A 21,061-nucleotide genomic window follows, 5' to 3' on the forward strand; every position below is an offset into this window, starting at 1 on the left:
AAAAGTCACTGGAAAAGTCACTGATGCTGGGAAAGATGGAAGGCAAAAGGAGAAGGGGACGGCAGAGGATGAGATGGCTAGATAGCATCACCGATGCAATGAATTTGAACTTGAGCACGCTCCGGGAGAGAGCGCAGGACAGGAAGGCCTGGCGTGCTATGGTCCATGGGGTCACGAAGAGTCGGACACAACTTAACGACTGAACAACAACAACAACAACAATGTAAGACATACCTGAGACTGGAGCTGCTGCACTAAATGTTATCCAGTTTCAATTTCCAATATAAACTAGAAAATTGTTAGTATATGAACAGGCCCATAGCTGGAGTGGGGGACTAGTGGGGACAGCCCCCCTAAATGTTCTCTCCCTCCCCCTCCTTTTTTAAAGACAAATACATTTATTACAGCAGTTTTAGGAAACCAGAAGGAAAGCCTTTGTTTTTTCTTCCTCCTGGTACAGATGCTTTGATTTGGGGGCGGTACCATGGTGGAATCTGCCCACATATTCCTAATAGTATGTGCAATTGAGGCTATACCTGAGATGAAGGAATATTTTGATTTATGTGAACAGTTGTACATTTTATTTTTAAGAAGGAGCACACTGTTCAGATTAATAAAGGCAGTTCATTAAAACACCTGTTGGTTCCATGATGGACTGGACACTTGGATTCAGTTACTGTTGTACGTTCAGATGAAGAATTCATTCTTTCCACACAAAAATCAATCAATGAATCTTCCCCTTGCAGAAAAAAAGTCATCGAAAAACTGAAGCTACTGGATGGCTCAATCAGATCAATAGCCTTTCTTTTCCTTTTCTTACTGAAATTATGCTGAAAGTACTGGGATATCTTAAACCTGTAGCATCACTGTTGCATAGGGATGTTAGAGAATTCCACCACGGACTCCAATGTCCGGAGTCTTACCCCCGGAGTCGTACCCCCGGAGTCTGTGGTGGAACAGAGCAGTCCCCCCTGCCACCCCACGAAATTTTTCCGGGACAGACCCTACCTGGCATCGGCCAGTCCGGTCCGTCCGCTGCCCCAGTCTGCGGCCGCGAATGGCTGCCCTGGTATGCGGCCGCCATTTGCCTCCCTGCATTAGCTGTGATAGGCTATGTAAGTATTTACGTAGCCTATTACAGCAAACAGCAGGGATGCAAATGGCACCCGCTACACCATTTGCGCCGCTACTCTTTGCCGTGATAGGCTACGTAAATATATACATAGCCTATCATGGCTAACACAGGGACGCAAATGGCACCCGCTACACCGGACGCCATTTGCGGCCACAGCCCGGCAGCAGACGGAAGTCTGGCTGCGGGCGGGCCTGGCTGGTGGCTCCACGGACTTGCCACAGAGCAAAGGCCAGGGAGGATTCCGGGGGGAGGGACGGATTGCATCCCCCCCTCAGCGGACACCCCCACCCAGAACGGGGTAAGTAATCCACCCATCCCTACTGCTGCAGCAGAAGAATCTGGATATCAAGGCAGCACTGAAACTTCTTGACTGTGTTGGGAAGCAATTGCAAGAATGCAAAATGATACTATTTTCAACAATACTTCTGAAGCAGCCAAGGAAGCATGTGAATCTGCTTACAATGAAACACCATCAAGACATCTTCATAAACTTTCTTGTCCTTCAGGAAGCTGTTCTTAATAAACTCAGAACACTGCTAAGTAGGATTCCATGGCAGGAAAACCCAACAGGAAGAGGAGTTCAAGAGATGGGGGTATGCCTATCAAATTTGCAGATGGCATGAAATTGGGTGGGATAGCTAATACCTTAGAAGAAAGAAACAAAATTCAAAATTATCTTGATACATTAGAAGACTGGGCAGAAAATAACAGAATGAAATTTAACAGAGAGAAGTGCTCTTCTTTGGGGGGAAAATAATAAAATGCACAGGTATATGATGGGGGATACCTGGCTTAGCAATAGTACATGTAAAAAGGATCTCGGGGTTGTAGTCTATCACAAGCTGAATATGAGTCAGCTATGTGATGTGGCTGCAAAAAAAGCAAATGCAATTTTAGGTTGCAGCATTGCATCAATAGAGGTACAGTTTCAAAATCACAGGAAGTAATAGTTCCACTCTACTCTGCACTGGTCAGACCTCACCTCAAATACTGTGTCCAGTTCTGGACACCACATTTGAAGAAGGATTCAGACAAATTGGAACAAGTTCAGAGAAGCACAATGGAGATGATTGGGGGACTAGAAACTAAGTCCTATGAGGAAAGATTGAAGGAACTGGGCATGTTTAGCTTGGGAAGAGCAGACTGAGGGAGGATAGGATGTCACTTTTCAAGCACCTAAAGGATTGTCACACAGAAGAGGGGCACAACCTGTTCTCTATTAGACTGTAGGACATGAAATAATGGGCTGAAGTTACATGAAGGCCGATTTTGGATGAACGTCTGGAAAAACTTCCTAAGGGTCAATGGAACCAACTGCCTAGGGAGGTAGTGGGCTCACTGTCACGGGAGGTATTCGAACAGAGACTGGACAGCCATCTGGCATGGATGCTTTCAACTGAATTCCTGGACTGAGCAGGGGGTTGGATTTGATGGCCTAAATGGCCCCTTCCAACCCCATGATCCTATGGTAAGAATATTCCTGTTCTTGATTTTTTTTACCTGTTTTGTTCATGGATGGCAAGAACCATAACAATTGTTGAAGATGCTTAGTGAACATTTGTGAATGTACGTAAGTTGCAGTATGGCTATAAAAATAAGGGTTACATAAAAACAGTTTACAATTTTGTCTTCAAAAGGCTTGCAGATCAGATAAACTGCCATCCCTACATTTTGGAACCCCCTCCCCCAAATGTTTAGGTTGGCTACAGGCCTGGATATGAATGCTTCACTTCAGTTGTGGATATTCACCTCCCCCTGCCTGCAATCTACTTGGCACCATTATTTCCCCTAACCTCTGCTGCTTTGTTCTTCTTAGACTAGTCACATGGGTGAGCCCATCCAATTAGGGATCATGCAGTGAAGAAAATGGCAGTATAATGTAGCCATTCGTATGATATTCCTGTGACTTGGTCACAGACCTGAGGGCAAGTGAGAGCAATATAAATGAATAAGTCAAGATTTCACAAGGTGCTCTGAAAAACTGCCTAAAATGGGAATGTCAAACATTCCAAGAAATGTTTGAGAAAAACGGTGAGTGATCTGGAGTCAGCTCTACATAAGACAAACCCACTTTGCACACTATAAAACTCTGAATTTCTCCTTAGAAGATGAAACTTGAGAAATATTGGCCCTGCCTACTTTGTGAGCTGATTCAGGGCTTTGAATCAGAAACCCGCACCGGTCGAATTCAGATGTATTTGCAGGCCATACTACTGACAGCCAGTGTGGTGTAGTGGCAAGAGTGTTGGACTGGGAGCCGGGAGATCCGGGTTCTAGTCCCCACTCAGCCATGAAAGCTCACTGGGTGACTTTGGGCCAGTCACAGACTCTCAGCCCAACCCACCTCACAGGGTTGTTGTTGTGAGGATAAAATGGAGAGGAAGAGGATTATGTAAGCCACCTTGGGTTCCTTGCGAGAGGAAGAAAGGCAGGGTATAAATGCAATAAATAAATACTGTAAATACATATACCCATTTCAAAACAAGTGTGTCACTTCCACAGTGCAAAGTAGCAGCTTCCCTATTTTATATATATGGGAGGGGGGGAGAGAGAGTTGGCATTCTCAGCAATGGAACTAACAAGCAAATATAAAGGTGAAAGATTTACAGGGCACAATTAGATATATGTATTCATTACAAAAGGTTAATGCAGATTGTAAAAAGAAGTTGCAAAAGTTACTGCTCCCCCCAGGCTGCTGTAACTTATGTACTGAGCATTTATATGGATTTTTACGCGTCCATTAAATGAACTATTCTGAAATGTGGATGGCGCTTTAAGCAGCTCTGCCTTCATTCAGACAGCAGGAAGTTTCCAAAGCACAGACCATTTCTTTTATTAATCGCTTATCACAAATGTCACTTTCCCTTTCCTTACAACTGCTCCACCAACAATTAAAATAAGTCATCATAATGGAATGGCCATACTTGAACCACACACTATCTTCTTTCATATTGGAGTGTGCTGGTCTTTTCTCTTCTTACAGTTCTTACAATTTAGGGAAGGGATGTGGCTCAGTGGTAGATCACATGCTTTGCATGCAGAAGCTCCCAGGTTCAACTCCAGGCATCTCCAGGTAGGGCTGTAAAAACTCCTGCCTGAAACCCGGGACAGCTGCTGCCCATCAGTTTCAGCAGTACTGGGCTAGATGGACCCAGGGTCTGACTCCATATAAGGCAGCTTCCTACGTTCCTATGCACAGTTAATTATTAGGAGAAAAGGGGGGTTCAGGAATATAAAATGCCCACTCCCTCCCCAAAAAAGAAGCCAAACGTGGGGAAGAGGTGGAGGATACAGCAGTAGCACGCTTAGGGAGCAATCCTATGTCCCCTAGACATTGTCTGGGGAAAATAGGCTTTTTTGGATTCCTGGCTTAATGCTGAAAGACAGGACTCTGAGCTCGGTGCCAGGAAACCACACTCCCCTCCCCCTCATAGCTGGCGCAGAGAGAACCTCACCAGCAGCCTCTCCGCACTTGGTAAATGGAGCACAGGGACGGGGGGAAGGAGGCGTTCCTGGGGTGGGGAGGGAAGAGGCTGGGCTGGCTGGCTTATGCCTTTTCCTATCGCCCCAGCCTCCTTCCCTCCCCCTCCCTGAAGCCTCCACTTGACAGGCAAAATCACCCATCTAGCTAAAATGCAGCAAGGGAGGCGCAAGGTGCCTCCACATTCAGGGACCTAAGAGTACCCAGGGTGGAACCTATAGGACTGCCCTCTTAATTGTCAGTGTGAGTGGAGAAAAGCAATGAATTTACACCAGGAGTAGCTCCTCTTCCGTATTCCCCACTTCCCACCTGTAGGCATATCTATGCTACAAACGCATCAGTTATACCACTTTGACTGTCAAGGGTTACCCAAAGGATACTGGGATTGGCAAGGACCTGAGAATTCTCTGTTAGGGATCCTCATCATTTTCTTCCACCAACATGGAGCTACAATTCACAGTGCTCCCCTTAAGAGTGCCTGTTAAAGCACTTTAACTCTGTAGTGTTGATATGCCATATTTGTTGGTTTTAGATGAACCAACATAGAGCAAGTCAGACAGTTGTTCTGCTCCAAAGAATGCTTAGATTCATATGTTATTTATTTATTCATTCATTCATTCATTCATTTCCTATCCCTTTTCTTCCTAATTAACTGTTGGAATCAATTGGACTTAACCGTGACTAACATTCTCTGGATCAATAATTACAGGGCTACATGTTCAATAGCTTGCTCTCAGGTTTCCAAGATGTTACAAAACATTGCTTGACTTGCTCTATTCATTCTTATTCTGCAAGAACAGCCTTTTTGTTGTTGTTTATTCGGTCAGTCGCTTCCAATTCTTCGTGACTTCATGGACCAGCCCACACTAGGGGTGGACAAAAGGCACTTACCTTTCGTCGAAGCTTGTTCGCAGTGGGGGGGAGGCACTTCGCGGCTCCCCCCATGAAGTTCAGGCCGGGGGGGGGAGGCTTCCCGCCTCGCCCCGGCCGAAATTCAGGCCAGTGGGGAGGCTTCCCGCCTCGCCCGGCCGAAATTCAGGCCGGGGAGGAGGCTTCCCGCCTTGCCCGGCCGTGAACTCCATTGGTTTTTTTTTTAAAAAAAACGCCCCCATGATAGGCTACGTGACGATTAACTTAGCCTATCATGGCTAGATCTGCAAAGTCAGCCGTGATAGCCTACGTTAATCGTCACGTAGCCTATCACGGGTGACTTAAAAAAAAAAAGCGCGTACGCTAATGGCGGCCCCCATAGGGAGCCGCCATTTGCGTTCCTTATTTAGTCGCTGTAGTCTACGTAAATGTTTACATAGACTATGGCGAAAATAAGGGCAACGCAAATAGCATTGCCCTTATTTTCGCTGTAGTCTACGTAAATCTTTACGTAGACTACAGTGACCAAATAAGGAACGGGAATGGCGGCTCCCTATGGGGGCCGCCATTATCCGTATGCGCTTTTTTTTTTTTTTTAAGTCACCCGTGATAGGCTACGTGATGATTAACGTAGCCTATCACGGCTAACTTTGCAAATCTAGCCGTGATAGGCTACGTTAATCGTCATGTAGCCTATCACGGGGGCATGTTTTTTTTCCCCTTTTATTGCAATGGCGGCGGTGGCAGCCGGTCAAAAGACCGGCTGCCGCTCCCGCCCCACTCTAACACCCGCCGAACCGCCGGCCGGACCCGCCGCCGGGAGGGACATTCGGCAAAGGTAAGTCCTGTCCCGGGGGGGGGTGCGGGGTGCGGGGGGGGTGGAGGATTTCTCCCCGAAACTTGTTCGGGGGGCCGAACACGTTGGCGCTCGGCCCCCCGAAGTTTCGGGGAGAAATTCTCCGCCATCCCTAGCCCACGCCAGAGCTTCCTGTCAGCCGTCGCCACCCCCAGCTCCCCTAAGATTGAGCCCGTCACCTCCAGAATATCATCCATCCATCTTGCCCTTGGTTGGCCCCTCTTCCTTTTGCCTTCCACTTTCCCTAGCATCAGCATCTTCTCCAGGGTATCTTGTCTTCTCATTCTGTGGCCAAAGTACTTCCGTTTTGCCTTTAAGATCATTCCCTCAAGTGAGCAGTCTGGCTTTATTTCCTGGAGGATGGACTGGTTTGATCTTCTTGCAGTCCAAGGCACTCTCAGAATTTTCCTCCAGCACCACAGTTCAAACGCATCTATCTTCCTTCGCTCAGCCTTCCTTATGGTCCAGCTCTCGCAGCCATAGGTAACTACGGGGAATACCATTGCTTTAACTATGTGGACCTTTGTTGTCAGTGTGATGTCTCTGCTCTTAACTATTTTATCAAGATTTGTCATTGCTGTCCTCCCAAGAAGTAAACGTCTTTTGATTTCCTGGCTGCAGTCAGCGTCTGCAGTAATCTTTGCACCTAGAAAGACAAAGTCTGTCACTGCCCCCACATTTTCTCCCTCTATTTGCCAGTTATCAATCAAGCTGGTTGCCATAATCTTAGTTTTTTTAAGGTTTAACTGCAACCCAGCTTTTGCACTTTCTTCTTTCACCTTCGTCATGAGGTTCCTCAGCTCCTCCTCGCTTTCAGCCATCAAAGTGGTATCATCTGCATATCTGAGAACAACCTACCCACTAACAATCTGTTCTGCTGGAATTGCCATTTGCCCACCCCCACCCCCAGCTGCCCCATTAAGCCCCCTCTCCACAGCGGGCAAGATGCTCCCAATCACATCTGATCAGCCCTGGTTAGTACATGGATGGGAGACTGCCTGGGAATCAGGCTTCCTGCACTGAGCAGGGGGTTGGACTCGATGGTCTTGTAGGTCCATTCCAACCCTATGATTCTGAGATTCAAGAATCTGGGAATTATGCCTAGCAGTAGATGAAGTGAAATAGAAGTGCCAGACAGTGCAGATCAGTTCTTACATATGATTTGGCTTGAGGAGACTGGATTTATCTCAGCTGTCTTAATGTTCAGGGTTGAGTTCACCATGAGTGCAACTCACAATTCACCCACCGCATAACTTTAAAAGTTGTGTAGACAGGGCTGGCCCTATTAATAGGTAGAGTGCGACAATTGCCCCAGGCAGCAGATGCTGGAGGGCAGCAGTGCCATTCTCCTCTGTTGAAATACAGAGCTGTGTATGGCACACAACCTATCCTGGGTCTGCTGCTTCAGGTTCACTAGAGGACACTATCCCATCATTAATGTGGAAGTAAGATTTACCTACCAGTCCAATCTACTTCATGATGTGGAACAGGGTGGGGTTGCCATCTTGTCCTTTGTCTGAGGCAGCATAGGGCCAGACCTATGTGTAGATCAGATTTGGCAGGTGCTGCTGTCCATACAGAAATCAAGAAGTGATGGAATGTTCCATACAGACAAGTGTATTCATGTTTAGGGGGCAAGCAACAGAGCTGCAGTAGAGCATCAGCAAGAACCCCATTATCAGAGGCCATGCCCCTGGTGGTTCCACATGGACCTATGGCCCACTGGGAGTCCACTAGAAGAAGAGCCTTCAGTGTGATGCCCCCCTTCCTATGGAACTCCCTGCCTTTGGAGGTCAGGCAGGCACCAACAATGTGTTGCTTCCTACGCCTCTTGAAAACTAGGGCTGTGTAGGGACCCCCTGACCCACCTTGGAGGCCACTTTGAGGCTTCCAAGGCAGGTCCAACCTGCTTCAGGCTGCTTCGGGTCCAACTTGACTAGTCCCAGGCTCCAAGGCCAAAGCGGGATTCAGAAGGCCAAAGCGGGCTCCCCCACCCATGCCCATGCCACACCACACTAGCCCCCTGCTTCATACCAGGACCCTCAGGACATGTGCCATCAGCCTTTTCAAGGGAGTCACCTTTTTGGCGACATCCTCTATTTCCAGAAATTGAATCCTGTGCAAATGGCGGCTGCAAGGCTGTCGTGTATGCAACATTACAGGCGTTTTATCAGAACTCAGTTTATCAAAACTCTTGTTTCTTTTTTAAAATAGTATTTATTTATTCATTCATTCATTCATTCATTCATTCAATTTCTTAATCACCCATCTGGCGGTCACCTGGCCACTCTGGGTGATGTACAATAATACAAACAGTTTAAAAACAATAAAATTACACATTAAAGCATCATTTTCTAAAATTTCCCTAACCCACCGCAAATGCCTGCCTGAACAATCAAGTTTTCAATGCGTGGCAGAAGTGCATTAAAGAGGGGGCATGGTGGAGTTCCCTAGGGAGGGAGTTCCACAAAGTGGGGGCCACCACAGAGAAGGCCCTCTCCCTCGTCCTCACCAGCCTAGCTGTCCTGGCTGATGGGATAGAGAGAAGGCCATCTGAGGTTGATCTTGTTGAGCAGCCTGTCTGGTGTTGGTGGAGGCGCTCCTTAAGATAGGCTGGGCCAGAATCATATAGGGTTTTAAAGGTCAAAAACCAACACTTTGAATTTGGCCTGGAAAACAACTGGTAGCCAGTGCAACTCCTTCAGCACTGGAGTGATGTGATCATGCCTGCAGCTGTCTTTAATCAGGCAAGCTACCGTGTTCTGCACTAGCTGCAGCTCCCGAATGGTCTTCAAGGGTAACCCCACGTACAGTGCATTACAGTAGTCTAGATTATTTTAACATGGTTTTTATTCTTTTATCCTACCTGCTGTTCACCACTCCGAAATCTTTGGATGTGGAACAGTATACAAATATTGTAAATACATACATACATACATACATACATACATACATAATTTTTGCAACCTCATGTAATGACATGGGAATCTTCATACAACTAGCTTGGCTGAGAATACTGTTTATGATGCATGAGAGACAAAGCATGTTTATGTTTACACAATACTTGCACTAGCAATGGTTCTAAAGCACTAGCAGACCAAATCTGAGAAGTTAGTTTGACTTGAAAACATGTCGGGAGCCATTTCTATTTCATTTTTTTATTTACAAGACAGTATTCGTCATAATGAGCCCTCTGACTTGATCCATGCTTTCAGGAAGAGCAGAATATTTGCTAGGATAATACTTGCCACTCTGCATTATTTATTATTCATGCAGGGTGATGCAATGCCAGGGTGCTTTGCCAGCATAAAGGAAGGCAGTGTAAGTAATCCAAGGAAGTAAGGATCAACTCCTGACCTTCCCTAGTAGAGAAGCTTACCAAAACAAAACAAAAACAAAAAAACAAAATACCCCAACTTCTGGCACTGAATGTAGTGGATAAAGATTTCATCACGCAATCTAAAACCTCCAGTCAACTCCGTGTGGGTGTAATCCTATACAAAGTAGACCTTCAGCTGCATAGGCACAACACCGTGAAGGCTTTTTAACCTCAGTGAGTCTTCAGATCCATGATAGATCCATGGTAGGTATAGTTGTTTGTTTGTTTGTTTGTTTGTTTACATAGCATCATCAATGCACATGGCACTGTACAGAATAAAAATAAAAGCAAGTCCTGCCACAAGGCATACATTCTAATGAACTCACAAATGAAAACCAAAAGATAAAGGAAGGTAATGGACCACGCGGGCACATGAAAACATTACAAAGTAAGTAATCAACACTCCCAACAAAATAAAATCTAAACTAAAATTCCAGAAGCTTTGGAAAAGAGAAAAGTAGATGGTTAAACATATATATATATATTAATGGTAGATGGAGATAGATAGATAGATAGATAGATAGATAGATAGATAGATAGATAGATAGATAGATAATTTAGTAGTAAAATAAGTGCTCTGGAGGAAAGAGGCTTCCATCTTTCTCACTCCCTTCATCCTTACTTACACTCTTCCATCTCCCTTCTTTCAGTCTCTACCTTTGCCAGTACCCAGTATCCCACCCTACAACTTCCCCAAGCCTAATCAGCATTTATACTTCTGTAGCGGAACCCTATATGCATAGAACAGTCTTCTCCATCCTGGTGTCCTCCAGATGTTTTGGACTACAACTTCCAGTGTTCCTGACCATTGGCCATGTTGCCTGGGGCTGATGAGAGTTGAAATCCAACACAACTGGAGAGTGCCAGGTTGGGAAAGGCTGGCATACATTGTACATGTATTTCATTCTAACGCCAAATGTGAGGCCACCAGGGACATGGCCACCATGAAATGCAAAATTGTGAGTTGGTCCTTATACCACTATTTTGCGCTTTTGATGACCGGCCTATAGCCAAACCTTAATGAATAGAATTGCAAATGCACATGCTGCCAGCCCTCTGTTGTAAGTGCTTTTCTCCAAAGCATTCAGGGGGTCAACTAGTTGATATGTACTGAATGGCCCAAACAATATTTATTCCATTTGCTTCTGGTTAATCCTCTTGTAACCAAGAAGCAGGCAGTCCCTCATTTTAGTGCAGCCTGCTCCAGGAAATGGAAGGTAAACATTTGTATATACACAGTAGAAAGGGCATTATCATTTTTAAACTGATAATTATACTGACGGAGAATATGAAGCACCTTCCAGTCTGCTTCCTGTCTGAATTTGCATCAAGCCACTTTTGATGCCTTTCCAGGAATGAACGATGCTGTATCAGTCTGCACTCTGGTCCTGTGCTTTGTTCATGAGGAAACCTTTCCTAATATATGCAAACTATGCTTATAACCCAACTACATTAGATTTTGTATTAGAAACGTTGGCTTGTTATATCTAATTACTTTAAAATGCCCAACGTAGGAATTTAATTTGCTAGCACTGGAACAACGGGTGCTTAGAACTTCTAAGGTCATGGGCCAAAAAGGGGAATTTGAGTGTGTGTGTGTGTGTGTGTGTGTGTGTGCGTGTGTGTGTGTGTGCATGAAAATAAAATGTTAGTGCCTCACTGCTCATAAGTTGGTCTTAAAACATTTTTTAAAATGTCTCTTCAGAAAATAAATACAGATTTTGCAGCAGGACTGATACGGATTTTCCTTCCTTCAGAGAATGACAATTAACATAAATGAGAGCATAAGGCCACAATGATTGCCATGCTGGCTCAAACAAAAGATGAATCATGCCCCCGACTGTCTTCAGCAGTGGCCAGCCAGATCAGCCGTGCACATAATGGTCTTATGGAAGGTCAGGGGGCTCTTTGGATGGTAATGTGTATTACTTTACTAACTGCCAAATGTGATAAACCAGTCCTGCTGTCAGGACTGGCCCTACCATTAGGCAGAGCGAGGCAATCACCTCAGGCAGCCCATGCTGGGAGTAGCAGCAAGGTGTTGGAGGAGAGAGCTGTGGGCCACCTGGGCTGCCCTGCACCCCTTACATTACCCTGCTGCCTTCCTGTGCAGTGAAGGATGCTTCCCCATTGCCAGTGTTGAAGTAAGATTCAGCTGCCAGTCCAGTCAGCTTTTGTACATGGAATGGGAAGGGGTGCTATCTAGTCCTTCACCTCAGGCAGCAAAATGTCTTGGGCTGGCCCTGCCTGTTGCATTTGATGGCCCTCCTGCTCATACTGCTGAATGAGGCCCACTCAGTCTGCTGACTGAAACCCCCATGGGTAGAGTTTATAATGTGTTCTTCATAGAACATGGGTAATAAGAACATGGGTGCCCATGGGTGAAGTCATACCAGTGGAGGCCGGTGGCTCCAATTTTGGTGGTGTTGTGCATCCATTCTGGGTTTTAGTCAGAACCACCCAGAATTCTAAGGAAGCTATCCAAGGTGCAGAACCTATTTTGGGGACAGGGTTCTGCGTCTTGGATAGCTCCTTTAGAGTTCCTGCTGGTTCTGACTAAAACCCAGAATTGATTCACAGCCCCACTGAAAACAGAGCTACCAGATTCCACTGAGTCAGATTGCCATTTGTAAGGTACTAACTTATCACGATATGCATACAAGCACTTGGCAAATTATTATTATTATCTTGGTAGGATAATAAGCATTATCCTACCAAGTGGTGAGGTAAATCTTACCCATGTCTGCCTCTGACCATAAATCTACAGAAGCACAGAAGCGGTCATCATCACTTGGCAGTATAATATAGAGGGGGAGTGGGCAACTTGCGGCCCTCCAGAAGTTTTGTCCTGCAGCCCTCATGGTCTCTCACCATTGGCTATGCTGGCTAGGGCTGATGGGAGTTGTGCATCACAACATCTGGATGGCCACACATTTCCCACCCCTGATATAGAGCCTCAAGGTGAACTGCAATGTCTACTGTGGCATGCATGCAATCGTTAAGTTATCACTGGGTAAACGGTCATCTGTATTCACGCATTATCTATACCAGGAGTGGGTAACCTACAGCCCTTGGCCTAATTTCAAAAGCCCTCTGCAAGCACTCAGTTCAGACATCTGGCAAGGGTGATTTGTCCCTCCCCTGGAAGCTGCTGGACAGAGAGGTAGAAGGGTGTGTTAGAAACGAAGAGTGAGAGAGAAGGAGAAGACATAGAGAGGAGAAGACATAGTCATCTGTATTCACCCATTATCTATACCAGGAGTGGGTAACATACAGCCCTTGGCCTAATTTCAAAAGCCCTGTGCAAGCACTCAGTTCAGACCTCTGGCAAGGGTGATTTGTCCCTCCCCTGGAAGCTGCTGGACAGAGAGGTAGAAGGGGGTGAGAGAGAAAGAGAAGACATAGAAAATGGGTGCTCTCACCCACTTTTGGTTCTGGCCCACCGTCCTCTGGTTTCAGCCCTGCCTACTAACCATATATGGCCCCTGACAGATATGGAACAGCAAAAAGTTCCTCACTCCTGATCTATACAAATATATGCATATCCTACGACTCTACTAATATCTCTCTCTCTCTAACACGCACGCACGCACGCATGCACGCGCACACACACACACACACACACATGAATGGGCACAAACCCATGATCATCTTCCTTAATCTTTAAGATTTTGTGCATGAGAAATAAATCCAATCTTAGATCAGCAGATGCCTTTATATATGTTGCAAATATATGGATTATTGTGTTATATTTTACTGGTGTTCACTTTTTAACAGTGAGACATTATGAAAACTATTGCAACTATGACTGGGTCACCAACTTAACCCATAAAATTGTACAGAATGGTTGCAGGGGGGATCCATTTTTTCACACATGCTCTTTCACCAACTATGCATATGGTAGAACTATCAAAATGTGTGAAAGAGTAACTAATCTGCATCTTGGCTGTGTAGCAGCAAGCGCGTTTCAGCTTTTCCACCTGTCTTTGGCTTGGCTTACTCCAGATACAACTAAGTTTAATGTCTGCCTCTCATACTGACACATTCTAATTCAAGCAAGCTGTTCATCATAAGTACTTCATTTTGCTGTGCTTAGATTACTTTAATGTGTCTGAACTGCCATCTCCAATTATCTCATAAATTATCCAGCTACTCTTTTAAGGTTATCTTACAGTGAATAAAGATGAAGATTCTTGAGAGTTCATCCATCTTTTTCTTCTCACAAATTTTTAAGTGGAGGTGATGTCCACTGAAATATTTTGGTAAACCTACTAGGTTGGTATATCCAGCCCTGGTCTAAAAGCTCATGGTCCAAATTACACAAAAAGCCACCATCCAGTCATTTAGCTATAACCGATGCCCTTCAGCTTAACCATCCCTAATCCTGTCCTCTCTTGTGGCACTGTCCACATCCATATTCATTCCCTCTCCTGGGTTTCCACCTTATCCAGTTTTCATCCATCCCAAGCATCCTTCATGATTGTATCCATGAATCAGCCATTACATTCTCCTCACCATACCAAGGAATAGAGATGTGTGTACAAGCAAACCTCAAGTCCATCAAAGTTCTCCAAATTCCACCTCAAACCTCATTCTGTCTCGGGTCCATAGCAGACTGGAATCTGGGGTGGAGGGTTGCATGAAAATTTGTGTGTGTTTTCATGCATATTTTTTCAAAGCTTATACATCAGTTGTGTTCATCGTTGAAATGTATGCATTCTTCTCCCATTGGGTAAAGCATGTTTGTGTGCATTTTTCAAAAGTATGCATTTTTCATGCATATTTTTCAAATGTACACATGCTGTCGAATTCATTTTTATTTTATTGTTGGTCCATTTATTTTATTTTTGGTCCATATTGCAAGCCCAGAAATGTACAGACTTCAACTGCAGATTGTGTTCAAGTCCATGTTCAGTCAGGAAAGTGTGAACTGGGTAAACCCTGATCAAAAACAAACTTAAACAAATTTCTCATACATCCCTACAAACGAATAAGGTAAACAACAGTGTGATCTGCAAACCAATAAGCCTGCACGTTAGCTATGATACCGTTTTAGTTTTAGTCCCATTACATTAATATTGAAGATGAAGACAGACAACTTAAGTTTACATATATGCAGCTCAAGTATATTGTGTAAAATAATTGTACTATTCTGTTAAGCTTCAATAAAGGGGAAGATGGATAAAGTTAGGACACCAAATGAAAAGGTCTGGAGATAAATTATCCTGTGAGGCTCTTACAGGATAAAGGAAATTGAACATTTTCATTGAGCCCTGTGATCTGTGAACAAGATGGACAGGATCCAAAGAGGTAGTTAATTCCCCCCTCCCTTTGCAGAATTGGTTTCTATATTTTATATTTCTTTCATTTCCAATGTACATCTTTGGACCACAGAACTTTGTTCCTGGAGCTTTCCATGGAAATATTTCAACTTAATTGCTCTTGTAGAAGGGCCTGAATTAACCATTTGCAATTAAGGATTCTGAACATCCAAGAAAAAACAAATGTTTAGACATTTAAGAAGAAAGATCATTGCTATACAGGATGACCTATTTCTTTTTCTCATGCTGCCCAGGTATGCTAAGGAGTTTCAAGGTGAACTGCAATGCCTCTTTGGACAATTAGCTGACAGCATCTTACTGTTTTTCAGGGCAGTCTAATCATCAGCCTTTTAAAAATAATACTTTTCCTGCTGATAAAACTATACAGTTAAGCAAATCTAGACTTCCCATATTTTTATTACCTTACCTATATTTAGTGTAGCAGAGCTAAATGCACATCTAGACAGAAACTGTTTGCAGTTGCATGCAGTTTAATGCACTTCCATACATCTTGAAGCACAAGAAAAGGCAGATTCCTTTCCCCTATTTCCACTCTTCCAGACATCTGGGCACCCGTTGTACGAACCACACCTTTCAAACTCCACAGACTATGCTGATCCAACTGTGTCAACAGGTGGGAGCACTTAACTGGGCTACAACCTGAAGAACTGCATGTCAGCAAGTAATCTTCAAAGCAAGCCCCATGTGAACATGAAACTCAGTGCTAATTTTGCTCTGTCATCATACAATTGGGCCAGAAGTGACCATTCATGATGCCACCTATGCTAATCATCGTTAAGCAGGGGTGCAGAACTTTAGGGGCAGGGGCCAAATCCACCCCTCTAGGGGTTCCAATATGGTCCTCTGGGGTTTCCCAGAAGACCACGTCCCCGTCCCTGGTCCAACCTTCTTTTTCCCTACCATCAATCATTTGGTGGTTTCGTGGTTTGTGTGCAATTTTCCCCATTATAAAAGGTTGGGATGCTTCCCGCAAAGCTTAGTTATGGGCAGTAAGAGCTTTAAGCTAAGACACACTGGCATTTTTGCTCTCACCCCTTTTGCCTTTGGCCCTGCCCACCACTAGAATGTGGTACCCAAGAACTTCTCTGAAATGGAATTCAGCCCTTGCGTTGAAAGAAGTTCTGCATCCCGGTCTTGAAGGCAGAAATCTCCATCCACAACTCTTGAATACCACATCTTAGGATTAGGGAGGAGCAAATCAGTCTAAATCCAGTCCATGACACTTTTGCATGTGTCCACCTTGAATCTGTTCAGTCTCATTTCTGCATTAATCTGCAATTGGAAACACACACACACACACGCACACAATTTGCATTTAATTACGTATTTCTAAATGTTTATTCTTTCAAAACTCAGCCTCCTATTGTGCTTGGGATTCTGTGTGGCTCTCTCTCTCTCTCTCTCTCTCTCTCTCTCCCTCCCTTCCCCCTTCTCTCTTGGGTTTGGGCTTTTCCTTTGAGCATCTCTAAAAAGGTAAAGGTGTCCCCAACCAGTCGTGTCTGACTCTAGGGTGTGGTGCTCATCTCCGTTTCTAAGCCGAAGAGCCAGCGCTGTCCGAAGACGCTTCCGTGGTCATGTGGCCGGCATGACTGAACACCGAGGTGCACGGAACGCTGTTACCTTTCCCGCCAAAGCGATACCTAATTATCTACTTGCAATTTCTTGCTTTTGAACTGCTAGGTTGGCAGGAGCTGGGACTGAAGACAGGAGCTCACTCCGTCACACGGCACTCGGGTCTCGAACTGCTGTCCTGCCGACCTTCCGGTCTGCAGTTCAGCGTCTTAACCACTAAGCCACTGCGGCCCCATTCTTGAGCATCTCTACACCAGCCTAAAATCCAGCATTTAAAACAGAGCTTTCTGCTTCCATTTTAAATGCAGAATCATGACAGACTCCCTTTACATGTGCTTCCTTCCCCCTCCCCTTTCCCCCTCCTTCTCCCCCTTATCTGAGTCTTCCATATGTTTCATTGATACATATGCTGTTCTTGCAGCTTTTCCTTTTTCACAGAGGGAACTCAAGCAGAACGCAAGCGGGGGAATTTGATAGATCATTATTTCTGAACTATTTAAAACTGGAATAAAGGTCCTTTAGTACAGGAGATGCCCTGGAGATTCATGACATCATCCAAAGGGCCTGCAAACTTCCATGAGTGAGCAATCTCAATAGCAGGATAAAAGCTCTGTGTGAAGAAGCCCTTCTTCTCTCTTTGCTCAGGCTGCGGAGTCACCTGACTCACTGTGCTGCTGTGGTTGTTTTTCTTTTTCAAACTGCTTTTTTAAACTTGAAGGTGAAGCTTTAGCTGCTAAGTTAACTGACTCAGTTCATGAGTAACTTAATTCTCCTTGATTTCAGTAAGTCTCCTCTAAGTATGGATCCAACCTATTGTCTCCAAAGATCCATTTCCATCACTTTGCATATAAAACATGTATAGCTAAGTCCTGATTCAACTCTAGCCACAGGCAACTAGTTGCATGTAACAAGTGGATGGGGCTACTCTAGGGATGTCCAGCATGGGAAAATCCAGCCCTTTTTGGGCTCGATGGATTTCCCTGGAGTCCCTGTCTTGGCTTGTGTTAGCAAGCTAAGTCACGGGCTCCCTGCCGGAACTCGCAGACTCCCAGCCATGGTGGGTCACTCTGCGCAAGTCTTTCCTTCTCCCTCCCAGGGCCCAGGAGGAGCGAGAAAGAAAGACTTGTGCACAGCAACCCTAGTGGCAGGGTCACTGACTCATCCCTGTATGCATCAAAAGATACATCCAGCTAACCCAACGGAGCTTTAAAGAGATCCAGTGTGGATGGTGATGCACTCCTGTATCGACATCTGCTACATGTTAGGGGTATGGAGAGGAGGAGGAGGAGGAGTTGTTTCATTTCTCCAATTTCTCTTTTAAAGTTTCATTTGTTGCATTTGAATTGCACTCATTTTGTTTTGCACTCATTTGAACTGCATTTTGTTTCATTTCCCCCCATTCATTTTGTTTCTTTATCAGTTTCAGTGGGAAATCCAGCCAGCCTTCTGCTGCCTGTAACTTCCATGTTTTCCAGCCAAATAGCATACAATTTTCAAGCATTCTACTACTACTCCCCCATGCATCAGACCTGCCATTTTTTAAACCAGCTGAACAAAGGGCCCCACTTTTATAGGTCATTTTAGAAAAACGTACATATCCTATACCTTTTTCCATTGCAGTTTCAATGGGAGAATCAGCTACTCTTTTTCTGCTTGTAACTTTGTTGTTTTAAGGCATTCCATAACCCGCCAACCTCTAGGCATCAGATGTGTCAAATTTCAGGCAGATTTGACCAAGGGTCCCCATTTCACAGACCCAATTTTACATCCATGCATTTACTCCTTACTCTCTCATTCTTCTGCTCCATTTAACCTTTCTGTGACCCATATTCAGCCTCTTTCACTTTTGTTATCCCAACAAAAACTGGAAAAACTAACCAAACAAATGGAAAAGGAATGAATTTTCATTCAGAAATTAATCTGATGAATTCCCTTTTATTTTCAAAACTAAAACTAATTAAATGAATAGGGCTTGTTCACTTTATTTTCTATTTAGTTTAAAAACAAATGGACACTTCTACATGCATGAATGGAGGCTGTTTCTGCAAATGGATCCCATCCCACTTGCTGGATTAGTTCACTGATTTTTATACTAATTCAAAGTATAGGTAACTTATTCAAGGTAACTATCCATGGTATGACATGGAAGATAGCTTTGATCATCTTTGGAAGGACCTAAATCAGATGTCCCTGTGGATCAGCCAATAAACTTGATGCACTAATAAAAACCATCCTCTGTCCAACTCAATGGTTTCCTCTCTTTGTACTTCTTTAACTCAGGCTATTATATAGTGTGTGCAGATGGATGGATGGATGGATGGATGATAGATGGATGGGCAGACAGACAGACAGACAGGTGTTTGGTCATTCACATCTATATTTACATATCTTTTACTCATAAGTAAAGAAAAATACCCTTCACCCACCCAAGTAATGCAAATATATGTAATTTTTATAATCTTCAAATGTAAAGTAAATAAAAAATTACAGTTTTACTGGCCTAGGCCTGAACACATACTTAACTCCCTAGATAGTGAAACAGATAATCAAATACTAACATTAAGTAAATGAAAGCTTGTAAGACCTACTGCATTTTCTTTCCTAAACTTCTACACTATTCTTGCATTGATTAGCTGTTGGATGTTGTAGGTTCCTGTAGAATGTCAGAATAGAAGACTTTGCAAAGAGCATTCTTGGCAGTTAAGTTTGCTCTCCATACATACCCAGTTAATCTGGCTCATAATTCTGTGACCTCTTACTGTATTTGAGCAGTTAATTAGAATTCCTGGGACAGAACTGGTGCCTACCAGTTAAGCTTCAGCAAAGCATCCTTCATCAAGCAAAGCCATATCGGTACATTGTAATTCATTCCAAGCAGCAGAAGACTTCCCTGACTAAACTTGGAGCTTTGACAAATCCCATCTTCCCATGTCCTGTCACAACTTTTCACACACACCATATGCACACACACACACACACACGCACACACAAGTCCAGCAACCATGTATCATGGTTGCAACCTGCTCAGTACTAACACTCATCCTGTTTTTGCAGTTGCTGGCATGCAGCAAAGTCAGGGAATTTAGCAAGACCCTGGTAGGCTGCCATACCTGACTGGTGTGGACTACATTCAGTTTGGTGTGCCTTGTTCACAGCATGCTGAAGGGTATGTTTATCAAGGGGCTGGAGCAACTCCCCTATGAGGATAGGTTACAATGTCAGGGACTGTTTAGCTTGGAAAGAAGGGGAGTAAGGAAGACACGATAGAGGTGCACAAAACTATGCATGGTGTGGAGAAAGTGGATAGGGAGACATTTTTCTCCTTCTCATAATACTAGAACCTGGGGCCATCCCATGAAGCTGATTGGTGGGAGACTCAGGACAGATAAAAGGAAGGACTTCTTCACACAGCACATGGTTGAACTATGGAATTCACTACCACAAGATGTAGTGATGGCTGCCAATTTGAATGGCTTTAAAGGGAGATTGGACAAATTCATGGAGGATAGGGCTATCGATGGCTACTAGTACTGATGGCTATGCACTACCTCCAGTATCAGAGGCAGTGAGCCTATGCACACCAGTTGCTGGGCAGGAGGGTGCTGTTGCGCTCGTGTCCTCCTTGTGGGTTTCACATAGGCAGCTAGTTGGCCACTGTGTGAATGCTGGACTAGGTATGCCTTTGATCTAATTCAGCATGGCTCTTTTTTATGTTGTTGTTGTTATTTCAAAAATATTTGCTTGCTAGGCAGTGTTTTTCAGATTTCGGACCTTGAGGGAACATTTTCCACATCAACGTGCCTACCGGAGGGGGAACTCCCCTGCATGTCTGTCATGGAATAACACAGAGGATTAAAGAGGATTATAGGGCAACTGCATTCTAGAGGAGTATGGGACACATTCTATGATGTACACTCAGTTCACAGGGGAATATGCTGAGCCTGTTAGACCTTACTGTCACTCCACGTGAACTGAGAATGTGCCCTAGAACATACCTAACACTTCCTTGTGGCTGTGCATCGCAGCCAGGAAGATTAGTAATGTTGGACAACGATTGGGCAACCCATGATAAAGTTTTGACCATCCTTAAGGGTTTTTACTGTCTGCCACAGAACACCAGAGCATTAAAACATCTGCAAACATTGATATCAGCCAATATACATGAATGATTATAATTTAAATAGATAGAGGGCTACTTAGGGTGCAATCATATACCTGCTTACCTGGAATGAAATCCCACTGAACTCAGTGAGACTTACTTAAGAGTAGACATGTATAGGACCTTGCTGTTAGTGTACTATTTACAAGAGCATTGAGAAAGTTGGAACTTTTCTGGTAACTTTCCCTATTGCTTGCTTATGAAGATCAGTAAGCTCTAAAAAGTCTTTCATGCATAATCTGTAACACATGTACAATACAGAAAGGT

The sequence above is a fragment of the Heloderma suspectum genome, chromosome 4, assembly GCF_057233095.1.
Source record: "Heloderma suspectum isolate Gila_16-S chromosome 4, 16-S_ref, whole genome shotgun sequence".
Taxonomy (NCBI): Eukaryota; Metazoa; Chordata; class Lepidosauria; order Squamata; family Helodermatidae; genus Heloderma; species Heloderma suspectum.